The sequence below is a fragment of the Polypterus senegalus genome, chromosome 2 (assembly GCF_016835505.1).
Source record: "Polypterus senegalus isolate Bchr_013 chromosome 2, ASM1683550v1, whole genome shotgun sequence".
In the NCBI taxonomy this organism is placed as follows: Eukaryota; Metazoa; Chordata; class Cladistia; order Polypteriformes; family Polypteridae; genus Polypterus; species Polypterus senegalus.
In genome coordinates, this window is record NC_053155.1 from 123,623,934 (window position 1) to 123,645,330 (window position 21,397).

The following is a 21,397-nucleotide window of genomic DNA, read 5'->3' on the forward strand; positions in this document are numbered from 1 at the left end:
ATTCAACAGAAGCATCTGAGACATCACACCTCTTTGAATTCCAATGTTCTTTGCATTCCAAATTAAAATATTAGGGGAATCAGAGTAAAATCGTTTATAAAAATCATTAAATCCATGTAGCACCTAAGTTAGTTCTTAATAAGATGAAGTGCGCTCAATTGTAAAAATAACATGGCATAACATTATTAACACCACTAATCCAGTTCAGTGTAGGACCACAGTTTAAGTCTTCGCCAATAGAGATAAGGGATCAGCCTGTGGACTGAGCCATTTTAGAGTTGCTAATTAACTTAACTATGAGATCTTTGAAATATGAGTGGAAATCAGAACACCTAAAGAAAAGCCCACACCAAACGTATATACTTCATGTAGATAGTTACTGTGTGTTGGTATAAATAACATACCTAATTATTATTAGTATCAATTTAAAGGGGCAGTTTAACTGATTCCCCAAGAACAGCACTCTGAAGGCAGCTTCCTATCACCTACATTCTCTACCTGTTCTTGATGCCATCTTTATTAATAAAGTTGCTTGATCAGTATTGAATCCAACATGTTTAGGATGATTGTCCACCATCTTATGAACTATGCTGGTAACAAGAATGTTTTCTGTTGAAACTTTTACATCTAGAATATACTTAGAGTTAGGGCTGGATATCTCAAAAGAATTTTACCTGGTTATTGCCTTCAAGTGTTGTAATGCTGTCCATTGTATTTTCAGCCTGAAAGGGTTTTCTCTTAATAATGTGGAACATATATATTTTTCTAGCAGCTTGGGATCAACTCCAGCAGCTGGATGGTGTATGTAGGGAGTTTGCACATTTTTTCTTGTGAGGGTCTGCATACCTGGTGTGGCATTTGGCTGGCTTGTCATCCTGGCCAATACCCCCAGGCCGCCAGATGGAGCCCTCCCTGCAGTATGGAGGTGCCCCGAAGACCAGCAGGGAGTCATGGACTTTGTAGTTTTTATCCTCAGCCATGCTGGATACCACAGGGGCCACAAGAGGGAGCTGCAGGGAGGACCGAAGACTTCTTTGTGCCCTATAACCCGTAAGTGCATCAAAGGAAGAGCAACGTGCATCCGGGGTGAAGAAGAAGGACTTGTACCTGACCCGGAAGTGATATTGAATCACATGGACTGGGGATTGGGAACACTTCCGGGTCAGGGAGAATAAAAAGACTATGGGAGCTCCCAGACGGTGAGCTGATCTGGGTGGAAGGGTGGCAACGCGTCTGGGAGTTGGAGGATTGTTTATTGTGTATTATTGTGATTTGTTTTGTGAAAGGGCGCCCGGACACAGACAGACGGACATCGTTGTTCACCCAACACACACAAAATAACAATATTATTTATTTATAATATTTACAAGTTCAGTGCACTTTCCAGTGCCTCCAGCACCGATCCCCCAAAGTCCAGGCCTCACAATCCAAATGCCTTTCCAGCCGCCTCCAGTCCTTTCTCCAGCTCTGTCCTTCTTCCACCCGACTTCCGCTCCTGAATGAAGGGAGGCGGCCCCTTATATAGGAACCCGGATGGGCTCCAGCTGTTCAGACACGCCCCAGTGTGGCAGAAGTGCCGGCTGCACACCCGGAAGCCCTCCGGGTGTCCCCTGTCATCTTCCCCCCAGCACTTCCTGGTGTGGCGGAAGTGCTGGGCTCCAGGTTTCTTCAGGCACCGGGGCACCGCCTGGCGGTGGCCACAGGCCCCTACCTGGTTGGACTTCCAAGACCTTTACCCGTGGCCCCCAACACAACCAGGGCGGTCGCCCCCTCGTGGTCTGGAGGAGGTACAAGCCCTCCTCCGGTCCTCCTGGACGTCCCGGCTGAGCTCCACCCCCAGCCGCCTGCGACAGTTTATGAATATAGTGGAGGAGAGGGTGCTTTGTGCACTGTGGCAATTTAATAAAGTCATTGTTTGGACTTTTACCTGGTGTCTGGAGTCGTGGACAGGGGTTCAAGGGAGTGATACACTCCCAATCTGTCACACTGGGAAGAGGATGTTTGCTTAGACTATACAGGGATCCTGTTATTTGTTGTAGACAAATCAATATGAAATTACCAGTGGTGTGTCTGATTTAAGGACTGTTTGGGCTCAGCCCCACCAGATGTTGTTCTACATGAGGAATAAGCTTCCCTTCGTAATGTAGTGTATTGTTAAAATGTTTTCAACAACCTTCAACTTTATCTTTTTTTTCTCCCAATTTCATATCATATGCTAAAAACAATGTCTTATTTGGAAAATTACTATTCTTTTCAAGTATCTGAAATTGTTTTCATGCTGGATGCTGCAAGCCTGCTTCTGGCTGAGGGCCTGGACCAATTGGTCATGCACTGACTAAACTCAGTTTAGTCTTGGGGTTTGTTTCATATACAGTATAATGTACTGTGTATATATATATATACTGTACACACATACACACACACACACACATATGTAGTGGACAACCAGGGGGCGCAACCTCAACGGCTCCCCCAACCCCGACACAGACACACACAGTATTCATGTTCAAGACAGCATATGTTTATTCTTCAATAAGGAAGCACCAAATTTACAGTACACAGTCCTTTTCTTCCTCTCTCTTTTTCTCTGAATTCTCAACTTCTCCTCCTGCAAGCTTTGTCCACCTCCTCCCAACTCTGGCTCTCCGACTAGAGGTGAGGCAGCTCCTTTTATAGCACACCCGGAAATGCTCCAGGTGTTTCTTGACCTTCTTCCAGTTTCACTTCTGGGTGTGGCGGAAGTGATACCGCAATTGATTCATCTGTACCTGCAACACCCCCTGGTGGCACCCACAGAACCCAACAGGGCTGTTCCAAACTACAACTGCCAGGATCCGTGGTTCTGTAGTAACCTAGGGTGTCTTCCTTCTATTGTTTCTCAAAACATATTGTCCTAAATATGGTCTCTGTCTCTGTCCTTCAACCCAGCTGCTGTCCTGGCAGGGTAATGGCCCAGGCCATTCGTCATAATATATATATTGTGACAGATGGCTGGGGATCTTACCCAGCTGGGATGCCTCCATGATGGAAGGACCTGGGCAGTCCCCCTGGTTTATTATGGTGCCACAGGTTTGGAGCATGGAAGCTCAACCTCTACAGGACTTACTCTGCTGCCACACACTTCCAGGTGCTCTATAAAAGGAGCCATGTCACTCCATTCAAGGAGCCAGAGTCAGGAGGAAGAGGACAAAGATTGAGGGAGGAGTGGAGGTGGAAGAGAGAGAGAGAAGAAGAGACAAAGAGAAAGCAGAGTGTATGGGATTGTGCTTATTACTGTGCCGTGCTGCATTGGTGGGAATGAAGAAAAGCTGAATAAAGACTGTGCTGTGCCTCAGTCTGTTGTGTCAGGTGTTTGGGGAGCTGTGCACCCCCTGGTGGTCACAATATATTGTATATATATATATAAGTGTGTGTGTTTGTGTATGTGTATGCGTGTTTATGTGTATACTGTATCTATATATACAGTATTTATATACTGTGATGGCTGGCCAAAGAGTGGAAGGATGGGGGAAGGCATATACTTTGGGACACTGCCTCCCCCCAGACGCACAATGACATCTTCCCTGCTGCATAACGGTGCCCCAGAATCTTGCCGGGCATCATGGACTTTGGATTTCAACACTCTTATTTTCTACATAACCCGGAAGTACTAGAATGTCATGGGAACAGAAGCCCAGAAGTACTTCCAGGCTGAAGAAAAACATCAGTTCTCTATCCGACCCAAAGTGCTGGCAAGTCACGTGATCAAAAGGACTGAAGTACGTCCAGGACAGACACTATTTAAAGGACTGCTGTGAACCCAGCAGGGAGCCAGAGTCGGGTGGAGTTGGACAAAGCTTGTTGGGAGGTGTGGAGGAGAAAGAGAACAGAGAAAGAATAGTATATGTGCTGTGTAATTGTTTATTGCTTGAGGCTGTGGTGGTGGAGAGCACTGTGAAGAAAAGAAAAGGAATAAGATGTGTTCTTGGTGCTTTTAACTCATGTTGTCAGTGTCTGTCTGTTGGGTTAGAGGAGTGACAGTGCCCTCTAGTGTTATAATACAGTAAAACTTTGATTATCTGTCGGGGGTGACAAATAAGAGAAAAGACAGATAACAGAACAGCTACTTTAAAAATGATATACAGTAGATTAATTTAGTGAGTAGTCATATTTATTTACAACAAAAAAACTATATTAACAAAATATAATATAGTATTAACAAAATTAATTAATTTATATAATATTGTGATGACAGACATAATAAGAAAATACAACTCAGAGGTACTGGAGTTTTCTACATTTTACTTAGAGTCTTCATTCCATAACAAATGGTGCCCTGTCTTATGCTCAATTATCTGGGCTACAGAGCACATCTCCAAAACAATAAAAGAAAGCTTTTCCTACTAATAATTATCTCCTGTCACTCACATTGTCTTTTTCTATACAGCCAACACTCCTGCTTATTGTATCCTTTTGCCGCACCTTCCTTTTTCTCCTAACTTCACCTGTCACTCAGCACCTAAGAGGTGTGTCCATCCCTCACAGAACAGAAACCCTTCACCCAGTTCTATTACTTACCCAGCATTCCATCCTTTTGCTCCCACAAATGGCATCACAAGCTGCCTACACATCACAATATATTTAAAAAACATAACGTAACAGAATATAAATAGAAAATTACAATGCAGAAGAACATTAACATTAATATAAAATAACCGTCACTGGTTTCCATTTTTGACACGTTTTTCGATTTTGTTGGCATCACGCTTTATATTGTTCACTGTTGTTCTTCCTACTCTGTAAATTGAAGCAATATTTGAAGCACTTTTGCTGTTTCATAAATGTTTAATAATTAAAATTTTCTGTGACAGTTCCAACACCACACACATATGCTTATCAGCCATAACAATGCATAGTAGTTTAGTTATAACAAAAGAGAAAAGCTATGAAACGCTATTAAAGCTGAAGATATATAATGCGGCATGACAAGTGGTGCTGGGGAAAACACTATGTGCTAGCAAAAAGAGAATTGTTCCAATGTGCACAGCTTGCAGCATATCGTGTGGCAGTAGTAATAGTTGCTTTTTTCCCTGGAGACTGACGGCTAACTGAGTGATGGATTACCAAGGTTTTAGATAGATAGATAGATAGATAGATAGATAGATAGATAGATAGATAGATAGATAGATAGATAGATAGATAGATAGATAGATAGATAGATAGATAGATACTTTATTAATCTCAAGGGGAAATTTGCAATATATATGTATATGTATATATATAAAGTAAAGACACACAAGAGAGTGATAGAGGTCTGGAGCACCATAGGCAAACCCCGTATATTAAATGATACGTGAAAGGCATAAAAAAGGTGTTGTACAGTGCGAAAAGGCTGAGTTGTTCTGAGGTTCACTCAGTGAGCCCAAGAAAGTGCTGCTTCCTATTATGTAGGATTCAGAGAGGAAGAGGTAGATCCAGGTGGTGTAACCCCAGAAGTGATGTCATGGATGGAAATACGTCAGCCTTTCTTCCAGCAGAAGGGAAAGAAGAAAAGAAATCATTATTACACAGTAGCCCCTCATGTCTTGGCAAAGAATTACATTCACATAATGTAATTATCTTAATTATGATAATGTAATGCATGTGACACTATATATAGTCACACATGCACATCTGTTGATCATCTTATCGGCTCACCTCAGATATATGGCACCACTCCAGGATAAGAGAGGGAGCTGTCGCTAATATTCTTAATCATATCCCTACACAGTTCCGAGAAGATGCCTCTTGAGGGCAAATAACTCAGACCTCCTTCCTCTGAGACGTTCCTATATACAGTATATGTCAGTTTACTTTATCTTTGTGCCTGTTTAGAGTTATAAAGTGTTGTGAGATCTGCTTACCCCTTTGAACAAAACAATTCTCCCCCAGGCAATAAAGTTTATCTTATCTTATTGTATCTTATCTTATGTGTTGGACTGGTTCTGTGTTTACGTGCCTAAGGCTACCACCAATATCACCTGTTCCAGGATTCTTTAGCCTGCACAGAATTTCTCCATGTACAGTATGAAATTCGATTTCAGATTATCATCATCATTGTCATTATACCATTCACATAACAAACAATCTATTCTTGTCAGCAGTTTTAATTTGATGCCAAGGTCCATGTTTAAAAGCAATGCATATTTGCTTCACTTGATGTGTCGCTGAAAGCCTTTGAACTTTACAAACACAAATAACTCTTCACATCAGTCTGTTCAAACATATTCACCTGATGTGGGAGTTACTCACTTTGAAATACTCAGGAGAGTTGGATTGATTTACACAGTTGAATGACTTAATTGCTGGTAACAGGGTAAGTTTGGAACCCTATACATGAAAAGACAAAACAAATAAAGAAGGCTTGCTGAAATGAGATGGAGAGCAGGGCACCCTTTACTAACACCCTTCCTTTTGCACTAATTTATGAGTATAAATTATATTGAAATGAATAGACATTGCCAGAATTTGTGTCTTAAATGTTACAGAGGTAAACTTGGCTTTACAACTAAAAACATTTAAAATCCGGAGGATTGGTTCCTTATTCTCTAAGGCTATTATTAGCTCAAAGCCAGCATGATAGCTACGATATGATGACAGGTTTCATCTTACACTTGACTTCACCTGAGACAGTCTCTGCAGAAATAATGTGTTTGTGGGTTGGAGCTGGAACACAAGACAGTTCAAAAAATGCCGAAAATGTTTCAAATTCTGTGTATAATGTTTCTGCTTGTTTTACAGTCATGTACTAATTCTGTTTGTGCTTTTGGGATACAAACTTTTTTAAAAAAATGTTCACGACTAATCAAAGATTTATTGACTTTTAACAGCAGTGGTCAGCTCTTCTATTGCAGTGGGGCAACAGCAACTATCAGTGGCAATTGGGCCAATCAATCGGTCAGTCTTTATTTTATATGACAACTGTCATGCTAGTCACAAAGCAAATTACATTATTAAAAAAAAAAAAAATCACATAATGTGAAACATGACCATGACTAAAGCTATAAAAAACAAAGAAAAAATCAATGGCAAACCACATATGTACAAACTACCATATAGTATATACTGTAGATGTATTAATAATAGTTATTATTATTATAAATTCAGAATTTGTCTTAATTTATTCAGAACTGACTGATATATTCAGAATTTGATCTTATATATTTAGAATTAACTCTATAAAGCTTTAACTTTCTATACGTTGTATTTAGACAGTGACTTCATATATTGAAAATTCATTTTATATTTTTAGAAAAGACTATTTGGCATGGAACCTGCGCGCGGAGGACTTCAGCAGGCAAGTTGGGGGCTGTCGGAGGGGGCAGGAGCACGGTCGATACGGAGACCGAGGGCGCCGGGATGAGTGTCCTGGCAGTGCTTCTGGCCCTCTTTTCCTTTATTTTACAGGCCCAAGCCCCGACGAGCGCTGAGGCCGACGCCGACGGGACCTGCCCGCCTGGAACGGCGCCCGCTGGAGTGCTCCACGCCGGGAGGCCTACAGTGACTCCGCTGGGGAACGGCGGGCGAGCGCGCGAGACCACAGGGGACGCTTGCGCCGGGCGAGGGTGCCGAAGACAGATGTCCCAGGGTGCCGTGTTGGACCCTGGGGACATAGTAGGGCCTCGCTGGGGACGGCTGCCCTTTCGGTTGTGCCGCTCGACCCACGTGTCGCTCGCTAGGTGGGGCACTGTGGCCCCGGCCGGGCAGGAGCCCGGCCGGGACGCAGGAGGACGGAGGAGGGCTTGTGCCTCCTCCAGACCGCGAAGGGCCCGTCCTGGTTCTGTTGGGGCCACGGGTTGAGGGCATGGAAGCCCTTCCTGTAGGGGCCCGTGGTCACCGCCAGGCGGCGCTCGATACCGGTTTATCCCGGCGGTTGCCGGTCGGGCAGGAGCCCGCCGGACGCTTGGAGGACCGGAGGAGGGCGAGTGCCTCCTCCAGACAGAGTGGGGGCATCCGTCCTGGTTAGGCAGGGGCCCTCAGGTACAGGGCTTTGAAGCCCAGCCCTGTAGGGACCCGTGGCCACCGCCAGGCGGCGCCCGTGCCTGATTATCCGGGAACTCGACACTCCCGCCACACCAGGAAGTGCCGGGGAAGACTTTGTGTGGCACCCGAGAGCTGCCAGGAAGACAGCCGATACTTCCGCCACGCTTGGGCGCGGCTAGAGACGGAAACACCTGGGGCTCATCCGGGGCCTTATTTAGAGCCGCCTCCCTCCAGTCATTGGTGGAAGTCGGGTGGAAGTGGACTGAGCAAGAGGAAGGACTGAGGCGGCCAGGAAGGCACAAGAGACTGTGGGCCTGGACTTGGGGAAATCGGTGCAGGAGGCACTGGGGTGCACGTGAGCACGTATTGTAAATAATATTAGTGTAAATAAAAGTGTGTGGAGCAAAGTATGCTGTCCGTCTGTCTGTGCCGGGGCCAGCGTTCACAATAGATAGATAGATAGATAGATAGATAGATAGATAGATAGATACTTTATTAATCTCAAGGGGAAATTTGCAATATATATGTATATGTATATATATAAAGTAAAGACACACAAGAGAGTGATAGAGGTCTGGAGCACCATAGGCAAACCCCGTATATTAAATGATACGTGAAAGGCATAAAAAAGGTGTTGTACAGTGCGAAAAGGCTGAGTTGTTCTGAGGTTCACTCAGTGAGCCCAAGAAAGTGCTGCTTCCTATTATGTAGGATTCAGAGAGGAAGAGGTAGATCCAGGTGGTGTAACCCCAGAAGTGATGTCATGGATGGAAATACGCCAGCCTTTCTTCCAGCAGAAGGGAAAGAAGAAAAGAAATCATTATTACACAGTAGCCCCTCATGTCTTGGCAAAGAATTACATTCACATAATGTAATTATCTTAATTATGATAATGTAATGCATGTGACACTATATATAGTCACACATGCACATCTGTTGATCATCTTATCGGCTCACCTCAGATATATGGCACCACTCCAGGATAAGAGAGGGAGCTGTCGCTAATATTCTTAATCATATCCCTACACAGTTCCGAGAAGATGCCTCTTGAGGGCAAATAACTCAGACCTCCTTCCTCTGAGACGTTCCTATATACAGTATATGTCAGTTTACTTTATCTTTGTGCCTGTTTAGAGTTATAAAGTGTTGTGAGATCTGCTTACCCCTTTGAACAAAACAATTCTCCCCCAGGCAATAAAGTTTATCTTATCTTATTGTATCTTATCTTATGTGTTGGACTGGTTCTGTGTTTACGTGCCTAAGGCTACCACCAATATCACCTGTTCCAGGATTCTTTAGCCTGCACAGAATTTCTCCATGTACAGTATGAAATTCGATTTCAGATTATCATCATCATTGTCATTATACCATTCACATAACAAACAATCTATTCTTGTCAGCAGTTTTAATTTGATGCCAAGGTCCATGTTTAAAAGCAATGCATATTTGCTTCACTTGATGTGTCGCTGAAAGCCTTTGAACTTTACAAACACAAATAACTCTTCACATCAGTCTGTTCAAACATATTCACCTGATGTGGGAGTTACTCACTTTTGAAATACTCAGGAGAGTTGGATTGGATTTACACAGTTGAATGACTTAATTGCTGGTAACAGGGTAAGTTTGGAACCCTATACATGAAAAGACAAAACAAATAAAGAAGGCTTGCTGAAATGAGATGGAGAGCAGGGCACCCTTTACTAACACCCTTCCTTTTGCACTAATTTATGAGTATAAATTATATTGAAATGAATAGACATTGCCAGAATTTGTGTCTTAAATGTTACAGAGGTAAACTTGGCTTTACAACTAAAACATTTAAAATCCGGAGGATTGGTTCCTTATTCTCTAAGGCTATTATTAGCTCAAAGCCAGCATGATAGCTACGATATGATGACAGGTTTCATCTTACACTTGACTTCACCTGAGACAGTCTCTGCAGAAATAATGTGTTTGTGGGTTGGAGCTGGAACACAAGACAGTTCAAAAAATGCCGAAAATGTTTCAAATTCTGTGTATAATGTTTCTGCTTGTTTTACAGTCATGTACTAATTCTGTTTGTGCTTTTGGGATACAAACTTTTTAAAAATGTTCACGACTAATCAAAGATTTATTGACTTTTAACAGCAGTGGTCAGCTCTTCTATTGCAGTGGGGCAACAGCAACTATCAGTGGCAATTGGGCCAATCAATCGGTCAGTCTTTATTTTATATGACAACTGTCATGCTAGTCACAAAGCAAATTACATTATTAAAAAAAAAATCACATAATGTGAAACATGAACATGACTAAAGCTATAAAAAACAAAGAAAAAATCAATGGCAAACCACATATGTACAAACTACCATATAGTATATACTGTAGATGTATTAATAATAGTTATTATTATTATAAATTCAGAATTTGTCTTAATTTATTCAGAACTGACTGATATATTCAGAATTTGATCTTATATATTTAGAATTAACTCTATAAAGCTTTAACTTTCTATACGTTGTATTTAGACAGTGACTTCATATATTGAAAATTCATTTTATATTTTTAGAAAAGACTATTTATGTAGATGACGATATATATACTGTATATATATATATATATATATTGTGGTCCCGCCGGGGCCAGGAGGACCAGAGGAGGGCTTGTGCCTCCTCCAGACTGAGAGGGGGCGTCCGTCCTGGTTATACTGGAGGCCTCGGGTAGAGGGCTTGGAAGCCCATCCCTGTAGGGACCCGTGGCCACCGCCAGGCGGCGCCCCAGTGCCTGATTATCCCGGGAGCCCGGCACTTCCGCCACAGCAGGAAGTGCCAGGGGGAAGACTTTGGAAGACACCCGGAGAGCTGCCGGGAGGACAGCCGGCACTTCCGCCACGCTGGGGCGTGGCCAAGGGAAGAATGCTGGGAACACCTGGTGCTCGTCCGGGAAGCATATATAAGGGGCCGCCTCCCTTCAGTCAGCAGTGGATGTCGGGTGGAAGTGGACAGAGCTGGAGAGAGGACTGGAGGTGGCCAGGAAAGAAAGGCACAGGAACTGTGAGCCCTGGACTTTGGGGAATCGGTGCAGAAGGCACTGGGGTTTGTGGTGCACGTGATCTTTGTAAATAGACTTTGTAAATAAACGTGTGTTGGGTGAAACAAAGATGTCCGTCTGTCTGTGTCCAGGTCAAAGTTCACAATATATATACAGTGTATATATATATATATATATATATATATAATCAAATTTCTTTATTTGATTTTAAAAAATAGGACGAGGATAACAAAGTAAAAACATTTTCAGATATAAATTTGAACCTGATCCCCTCACTCCTGCCAGCACCTACCACAGTGAATATGACTATGAGAGAATATCCATCCATCCATCCATCCATTGTCCACCCCACTATATACTATCCAGGGTCATGGGGGTCTGCTGGAGCCAATCCCAGCCAACACAGGACGCAAGGCAGGAACAAATCCCGGACAGGGCACCAGCCCACCGCAGGACACACACACACACACACACACCAAGCACACACTAGGGACAATTTAGGATCGCCAATGCACCTAAGCTGCATGTCTTTGGACTGTGGGATGAAACCGGAGTACTCGGAGGAAACCCATGCAGACACGAGGAGAACATGCAAACTTCACGCAGGGAGGACCCGGGACATGATCCCCTTGGAAGTTCTCATATATGATTATTATGCAACATTGAATCACAGTGGATTTAATTTGACTTTTTTGATACTGATCTCCTATTACTACTCCCCTTGTCTGCATGAGTTTCTTCGCACTGTCCAGAGACATGCAGGTTAGTTGAATTTGTGATGCTAAGTTGACCCTAATGCATGTGTGAGAGTGTGTTTTTGCACTGCATTTGTTCCTTCTTTGCGCTCTGTGCTAGCCGGGATAGGCTCCAAAGCATCCTAGGTCTTGATTAAACAGGATAGGAAATGACATGACATAACAATGACCAAGGGGTTGTTCATAGGCACTGAATAAAAATTCAGACAAACCTTGACAATAGGCTGAAATTGAAATTGCAGCAACAATAATAACAATATTAATAATAATACAGGAACTTGCCACCCAATACAATCTGCAATGAAGCTGAGACTCAAGAAAATTGTTCATATAAAGAAAATCATGCTGCTATAAAACATTACATAAAATATTGCTTGGCCAATACATCTGTGGCCTTGACACACAATTTGTGAACATAATTGCAAATTTAACATGGTTGAACAGCCCTGGGCTCATTGGGGAGACTAAGAGCACTCAAAACCTCATGTGCCATCAGCTGAACATCTTGAAGCCCTAGGATAAGAACAAGTGTAATATTTGCAGAAAGTATGAGGAAATAATCAGTCATATCATACAAATACATAAACCGTCACAACAAGTTGTCCTGATATCTGTACTGGTCAGTCTGCCCTAAATGGATTGCCAGAGGGGACTGTGAGTACACTTAAAGAAAGTCATTTACTCTCACCATAACATTTTAAAGACCATGTCTAGCTGAACAACATATTTCAGACTATTAGAAAAACTTCAGGTAGATATGTAGAACATGCATATTTCACACAGGAGGCAATCCAGCCCAGACATGAACCCAATAGGTTACCAATAGTGGTCACTGTTCTAACACAAAAATCTGTTGTGATATATCAATCAATCCATTTTCTGAACCAATTTATCAAAAATGTGTTTATGAGATGATGGTACCTATCTTTGTAAAGCAAAGCACAAGCAAAAAAGTAATTACTCATTCTGTGTCAGATTAGGGTCTCCACACAACCAAATATGCACAACTTCTGAATGGAAAAGGGAATCAAATCATCTTGAGAAAACCCAAGCAGGAATGGGGAGCACATGTACACTCCGCACTGTACCTCAGCTGGGATTTGAATTTGTTTTCCTCAGAGGCAAAGGCATTTCCCGCACTTCCTCTCTTAGTAAAAAGCAAATATATTGCAACATTTGCTATATTTACAGTACATGAAAACTGCTTATACTAGTATTTGCTTTTTGAATGCACAGTAGTACATTTATAAAATGCAGACTCTATTCAAGAACACCTGACCCAGCTAATTAAGGTCAGATCAACTACAAATTCCCTGACAAGCTAAAACGTATAAAAACATTACACAGCAGTTTCTGCAGTAGTGACTCACTTCCTGCATCTGCACAGTTTTCATCTGTTCCCGGAAGGGTATCATGCTTTTCTGCCTTAAGCAATTTTATGATTCACAATCTTCTGATGTATAATTGAAAGATGTTTATAAGAATAAATGAAATGATAAGATGCCCTTTATTTCATGTGGGTTTTGAGCTGCTAAATGTGGCTAATTGTGTACATTTTTATAAGAGCAACCATAACGTATACCTCATTTCACAAGAGGAGTGGTTAAAATGTGCTTTGCAATTTTTTTTACCTTTATGCTGTTATATACAAATTGAATATTTATTAATAAGATATTTTTAACTTTGTGGGATTTAACTGAAAATACCCTTGATTTTTAAGAACATGTAGTAAAAAAAGTGAAATTCAAGTAAATAATTAATTTGACCCCTTTCATTAATTCCGCTATACTACCATATTATATAATTAATAAAAAGGTCTAAAGAGTATGTGATTGCTGAATCGCAATCTATATGTTTCATTGTAAATTTCTCACTGTTTTTTTTTTCATTTTTTTTTAATTCAATTATGCTTACACAACAAGTCTTATGTGGTGAAGATGAGATATGTATTTCATAAGCTTCTGTAACCCCAGTGTTAAAAAAGTCTGGTATTGATGCTGACAATCTTAACAATTTCTCAGCCTATTTCCCACTTACCTTTCCTGCCAAAAGCTCTTGAGCGTGTTGTAGCCTCCCAGCTCACCGACTACTTAACCACTTAACCACTTCAGGGCGCAGCACAGCTGTGAAACTGCTCTGCTACGGGTAACCAATGATTTGCTTATGGCAGCAGACTCTGGACAAACCAGCATATTAATTCTGTTAGATGTCAGTGCAGCATTTGACACTCAGGTCAGACATGACATTCTACTGTCCAGAATGGAGAACATGCTGAGTATCTCTGGCACTGCCCTCCAATGGTTCAAGTCCTATCTGACTGATAGGCAAGAGTTTGTTAGTCTTGGCAACAGCAGATCCAGCTCAATGCCAGTCACACAAGGAGTTCCACAGGGCTCTGTCCTCGGCCCTCTTCTCTTCTGTATTTATATGCTTCCCCTTGGCCATATTATTCGTAGCTTTGGACTGGGTTATCATTTTTATGCAGATGATACTCAACTCTGTTTCAATGTTAAAAGTGGAACTTCATCAGAGCTTTCTCAGCTCACAACCTGCCTTAGTGAAATTAAAACCTGGATGGAGCAGAACTCTTTAAAATTAAATTGCAACAAAACTGAACTCCTGCAAATTGGGACTAAAGTGCAACTTAATAAAATGAGCTCCTTCCCAGTCCATCTTGGCAGTGATCTCATCAGACCTGCCTCTACTGCAAAGAATCTTGGTGTCATTTTTAATTCCTCCCTTTCTTATTCCATCCACATAAATCACATTATGAAACTTTCTTACTTTCACCTCCATAACGTATACCGTGTTCGCTCCTTCCTCTCCTTTTCTAATGCTGAGAAACTTGTCCATGCTTTTATCACATTCCGCATCGATTATTGTAATTCCCTACTGGCAGGTGCCCCTTCTAATCTTATATCACAGCTCCAGCTTATTCAAAACTCGGCTGCAAGAGTCCTTACTTGAACCACCAGCAGTGAGCACATCACACCCATCCTGCTCCGTCTTCACTGGCTCCCTGTGTCTTACAGAATCGAATATAAAACTCAACTAATAATCTACAAAGCCTTAAATGACTTTGTGACAAACTACATCAGTGATCTTCTCCATCACTATGTGCCTGCCCGCCCACTAAGGTCCTCTGATTCTGGCAATCTTGTTGTGCCCCACACTAATCTACACTCCATGGGTGACAGGGCCTTCAGCTGTATAGTGCCCAGACTCTGGAATGACCTACCAAAATTAATCAGGTCAGCTGACTCCATGAATTCTTTTAAAAAACAACTCAAAAGTCATCTGTTCAGGAAGGCCTTTAGCTCTACTTGACTTTATTACTCTTCTCTCAGTTTACCTCTCTGTCAAGATGCTCATGTAACCTGTGTGTGTGTTCTAGACCATCAATTATGTTGTCTGTTAGGCTTTCTCTGAATTTACTGTCTTAATCTTCTTTATTTATTTGTCTGGTTTGTACAATGCTATATAATGTATACCCTGCCATTCTTTCTTAAATTCTGTGAAGTGCCTTGAGCATGGGAAAGGCGCTATATAAATAAAATGTATTATTATTTATTATTATTATTATAATTATTATTTAACAGATAAGGTAAACTTATTTACAGGTGTGTCCACTAGGGGAGCTGTTCATCTTATTCAAATCCAGAATATTGCAAAGAAAAACACATAGTAGACAAAATAGATGTTTTGTTAATAATAAATAAATATAATACATTTTGTTTATATAGTAATAACAAAAAAAGCAGACAAGGTAAGGATTTAACATTACACTCAATCGTAACAAATATACATATCTAAAATTAAATGTTGCTTTGTCCTTAATTTAATATAATGTTTCTACACCTCTCAGTTGTCTCTCATTGTCTTTTATGAAGAAGACATACCAACCTCCTCTATAGGTAAGGAGTCCTTATTTGTTCCTGGCTCCCAACTCCAGACTCCTCCAGGGTAACATTATGAGCTTCTTTTAAAGGTTAGCGAAGCTTTCTGGTACCAACCAAATATAAGCAAACAAGGCCCAGAGACCATTCCACCATGTTGCTCCAAGTTTTCCTGTAGGCAGGGCTGAATGCCTAGACCAGTGGTGTTCAATCTCAGTCCTGGGAACCCACTGTGGCTGCAGGTTTTTGTTCCAACCAACTTCTGTTTTTAATTGGACTGCTAGCCTAATGAAGTGGTCTGTTATTACATGACGAGATTAAATTAGGTTTGCTAAGCAGTTATATGGAAATGTATTTTTTACTTTTTAGTAATATTTTCATCCTTTAATTTCAATGTGCTTTTACGCATTTTCTGGTTATTAAATCCATTATTTACTAATTAGTGGTCTGATGCTAACATACTTGCAGCCTTTCATCATTCAGTGTTGTTTTACCAGGTGTCTGTTCTGCTTCTTTTTAATTGTAATTATTAGGATACAGTTACACAGAAAAAGGTCAAAATAATATAATAGAAAAAAATGAGTTAAGCATTTAAAGATATTGAAAAAATAGAAATATTTCTAAATATTTCATAAATGTAAAAATCATACTATTGTGCTTTCCTGAATGTAGAATAAGAGAAGAGAAAAAAGACCACCAATTAAATGAGATCAGTTATTATCATTGATAGTGAATCTGATTGGAACAAAAGCCTGTAGCCACAGAGGATACCCAAGACTGAGTTTGAGAACCCCTGGTCTAGACTCAAATTCCAGAACAACCCTGTTAGAGTCTCTAATACAAAGGCTGTTACTATTCATTATCTTGAGGATTGGCTGATTACTGACGTCAGTATCCCAGCCTCCATTCCTTACAATATTATCTTGCCTGAGGTGTGCACCAGTGGCTACTCTGGGTGGGATTTTGCATGCCAGCCAGGCAGCAGACATGCCAACATCCCAGACAACATGAAACACACTGCTATTCACAGTGACACCAGATTCCCCTTTACAGAGAACATGAAGGAAGTGCTTGTGTTTTTTCCCTGCATGTTATATTCTACTAATAAAATCAATCCAGAGTTAGAGCTGCTCACCTATTTCCAACTATTTGGTATGGTGGATAGTGACCTTTGATGTAGTAGGCAGGTCTAAGTAGCTCTAAATTGGTAATTTCTATTCCAACACAGAAAAAGTAATTGTAGTAGTTGTTGTAGTATTGTGGGATAAACATGCAGGCATCCAACAACAAAAGGGTGTTTCATACAGTGTATTGTACAGTATACTAGCCAACCCGCGGCATACCATACGTGCATAATCAGGCCCATTTTTTAATAATTTTTAAGCACTGGGAGAAAATTAACATTTGAAAAATCGGTAATGTAATAAATCAGCAAGAAAAGCAACATTGTAACAATGCACGGAACGAACCAACACACAATCAAATCAAATCAAAATTGGAGGTACGCGTTCGCGCCTTCTCTTGCCAGATGGAGGGATGGGGGTGCACGGCGTGGAGTGTGGAACGGGAGGAGAGGAGAAGGACGTCCATTCAGCTCCCTCCGTCATGCTAGTCTGCTGAATTCTCGTTCAGTATGCACTGCCCGCTCATGTGTCCACCTCCAACTCGTCACTTGAGTCGTTGGCTGCTTTTCTAAATATAATCCACCAAGACACCCGACCACGGTAGTAGCGAGGTGGGAGGGGGGTGTGCACAAAGGGTAGGGAAGCAAGCAGTGGGAGCGTATGAGTCGCACTTAGTGGGAATTCCATGGTTTGCAGCCCGAATGGGGTTCAACGGGCTACCCACGCCTCTCTGCGCTGAGTAGACACACGGTCAATCTCATGCATAATTATTTATTGAATGCTAAACACTTTCGGAAAGACGCGGTTGTCTAAAACGGGTTGGTGTGAGAATACAACAGTAAGCGAATGAAAAGATGGAACTCTGGAGAGAGCAAAATACAACACAATAGTGAACCCGCGGCATAATAAACGCTGCATAATTATTTATTGATGGTTGAAAACTTCTGGAAAGACACAGTTGTCTAAAAAGGGAGGGTTTGAGGATACAACAGAAAGTGAATGAAAAGATGGAACTCTAGACTTTTCATTGCTCTGTGCGGTTTTGGCTGCCTTACTATATATAATCCACCAAGACACACGACCACGGTAGTAGCGAGGTGGAAGGGGGGTGTGTACAAAGTGCAGGAGCATCTAAGAAGACGCATGTTTGTCGCGGATGTGAATAGCTGTATGTAGCGTGTAAAACAGTTTGCAATGGTGCACGCGATCGTGCGTCGTAACCGAAAAGTCAGTTTTTAAAGACTGCTTACTTCATTGTGTTTTAACCTCAGTTGTAAAGGAATGTTTTAAGGATCCAATGGGATACCCCTCGGTTTTGGCTGCTTTTCTATATATAATCCACCAAGACACCCGACCACGGTAGTAGCGAGGTGGGAGGGGGGTGTGTACAAAGGGTAGGGACGTAATGAGTGGGAGCATATGAGTCACACTTAGTGGGACTTCCACGACTTGCAGCCCAAATGGGGTTCAACGGCTTACCCACGCCTCTCTGCGCTGAGTAGACACACGGTCAATCTCATGCATAATTATTTATTGAATGCTAAACACTTCTGGAAAGACACAGATGTCTAAAATGGGTTGGTGTGAGAATACAACAGTAAGTGAATGACAGGATGGAACTCTGGAAAGATCAAAATACAACACAATAGTGAACCCGTGGCATAACAAACGCTCAGACGTGCATGTGGACTCTTACCACAGATGAAAGTGACTAACTGGGTGGTGGGTGAGTTTTTGCGTCCGGGCAAATGAGCAGGCAGTGTGAATGCCTAGGGTAGACGCCAGCTGGTGAAAAAGGAGTGTTGGTGGGCAGGGAAACGTCTTTCGTGTTCCTGCAGGAGCATCTAAGAAGACGCATGTTTGTCACGGATGCGAATTGCTGTATGCAGCGTGTAAAACAGTTTGCTATGGTGCACGCGGTCATGCGTCGTAACCGAAAACTCAGTTTTTAAAGACTGCTTACTTCATTGTGCTTTAACCTCCGTTGTAAAGGATTGTTTTAAAGATCCCATGGGATACCCCCTCGCAAACCGTTTCACACACTGCATATGGCGATTCACCTCCGTGAGAAACATTAACCTGACCTGCACTGCATGTGGCCTCTACGATAGACGAATATAAATGACACTATTTTTTCTGTGTTCTCGCGTCCGAGTTGGTGGGCGTGGCCCTGCGAGTTGTCGTCGTATCTAATGGTCTTGGAGTTGGTGGGCGGGGCTCCTTCCTGCGTGTGCCATAGGTGTCTCACTTGTTGGCAGCTTAGTGAATCCATGCCCCTTCCGGCGTGCTTTTCATGGTTTTCTTGTCTTTCCATGGGTGTCTTGCCTTTGTGATTTATATATATAGATGGAGTAAAGGTAGGAGATCTCTCCCTCTGCATTTCATCAGGGTTGAGGTAGGTCCAGTGGTCACTGTCCACATTAGAATAGGTGACATGTAGACTGAAAATTCTGCAAGATTAAATTAAAAGATAAGTGAAAAGGTTAGTGATAGAACTGACAAAGTGGTCTTTACAAAAGTTTAGCAGATAACATGCTACAGTCCAGGTAAATGATAAAAAAGCTAAAATGAAGTTAATATTATCTCCTAGGATAGACAATCACAGGTTTATGGAGTATGGAGTTTTTCAAAATGATTGTAGTATGTTCTGGTAGGAGAAGTCCATTTAAATAGGAAGGAAGACATATTAGGTAGAGATATGAACAGATTAGTAGTGGCCTGGGGCAAAGAAAAAAGGCAGGATAAAACTGACAGAGGATAAAAGGTCTAATGATTTTACAAAATATCAGACAGTAATATTAATGAAAATGTTTAAAATTAGAAACTTGGTAATGAATAAAAATATACTTGTGCTGAAATTACTAATCTGTAGGTATGAATTGCGATGAATTGGCAATTTTCTAATATTGCTTGCCCATAGAGCAATAAGAGAAGCCCATCTGATCAAACAGATAAAGATGAGCATACCATTGATTATCTAAACTAATAATATGAGGCAAACATTCTGCATGGAAAAAAAGTGCATTGAAATAGTCAGCTTCCATTTTGGCTGTCATTGTTGGTTAGGAAGATGTGCAGTTGCCCAGCATTGGACTTATCGAGCTCAGAAAATGTGAAAAAAAGTGAATGAATGAATATCAAAATGTATGCTCTTGAAATAAATGGTTGTATGGTGCATAACTAGTAAGTCAAGCAGCTGTTGATTACTAAAAACAAGGTAATGACAATAACAATCAATTGCACACTACTGGTTTCAAGTCTGAATGACTGTACTTGCTGATAATAAAGCTGGAGTGGCAACATATTGCATGTCAGTCAGGTCAGCAAGTAATAATTTGACTGTACTCTAGACAGTAATCTTGAACTTGTAGCATGTTGACCTTTGAAGTGCACACTACCTTAAATCCCACCCAATCACTCTTAACAGTTTTGCCCAATTAATCTGGAGTATTGGCATGGCAATCTACATTTTTTTTACAGTTGTAAGCGACTTTTTAGTTACATCACAGACTATGTATGATGGTTGGATTGGAGAGAGTGTCTCCTATCTATTTACCTGGAAAGTTGAATATGCAAATAGACCTATTTATATGATTTATAACACTGTGTAGAAACCATTTAGAAATGCATGGAGTACATGAAGATGCCCTAGTCCATCTGGTAAATGAGCTTGAATCCAAGCAACGTGGGACAGGCACACTAATCACTGCTCCCTCATGCCAATTGAAACCAATTACAGAAAAAAAACCCTCTATGTATAAAGTCCAATAATAAAATGCTTCAATCCTGGGTGTTTCTACTTTTATGCACTGTGCACAGTATACTGCACATCAACATCCTCATTTTTATTTTGCTTCCCGTAAGGATGATCCAAGCTTAAATAAAATTACTTACTGCCATTTGTGGTAAAAATAACATAATGATTCTTTCAGTGCAATAACAGATGTCTTGATAAGCATATAAAAACATGAGGAAATTTATGAAATCCCCATCTGAAGTCAGTTTTCTTAGTCACTGTGTTTTGTCTAACACCAGCACTCCTCAGATAAAAAGTGGAATCAAAATAACAAACACTGAAATGGTAAAATGTAAAACAAGTGAATAATAAATAAATCTATTTTTAGACCTGCTCATATTAAGGACCCCACATACCTGATAAACATCCATCCATCCATTTTCCAACCCGTTGAATCCAAACACAGGGTCACGGGGGTCTGCTGGAGCCACTCCCAGCCAACAAAGGGCACAAGGCAGGAACCAATCCCAGGCAGGGCGCCAAACCACCGCAGGACACACACACCCACTAGGGACAATTTAGAATCGCCAATCCACCTAACTTGCATGTCTTTGGACTGTGGGAGGAGTACCCAAAGGAAACCCACGCAGACACGGGTAGAACATGCAAACTCCACGCAGGGAGGACCCAGGAAGTGAACCCAGATCTCCTAACTGCGAGGCAGCAGTGCTACCACTGCGCCACCGTGCCGCCCTACCTGATAAACAGTCAGGGCAAAACATCATCTTTAACTGTTAACTATTTCTTCCTTGAGTTAAACATATCACTAAAAAGTTTTGATAGAAAGACTGTGGGTGG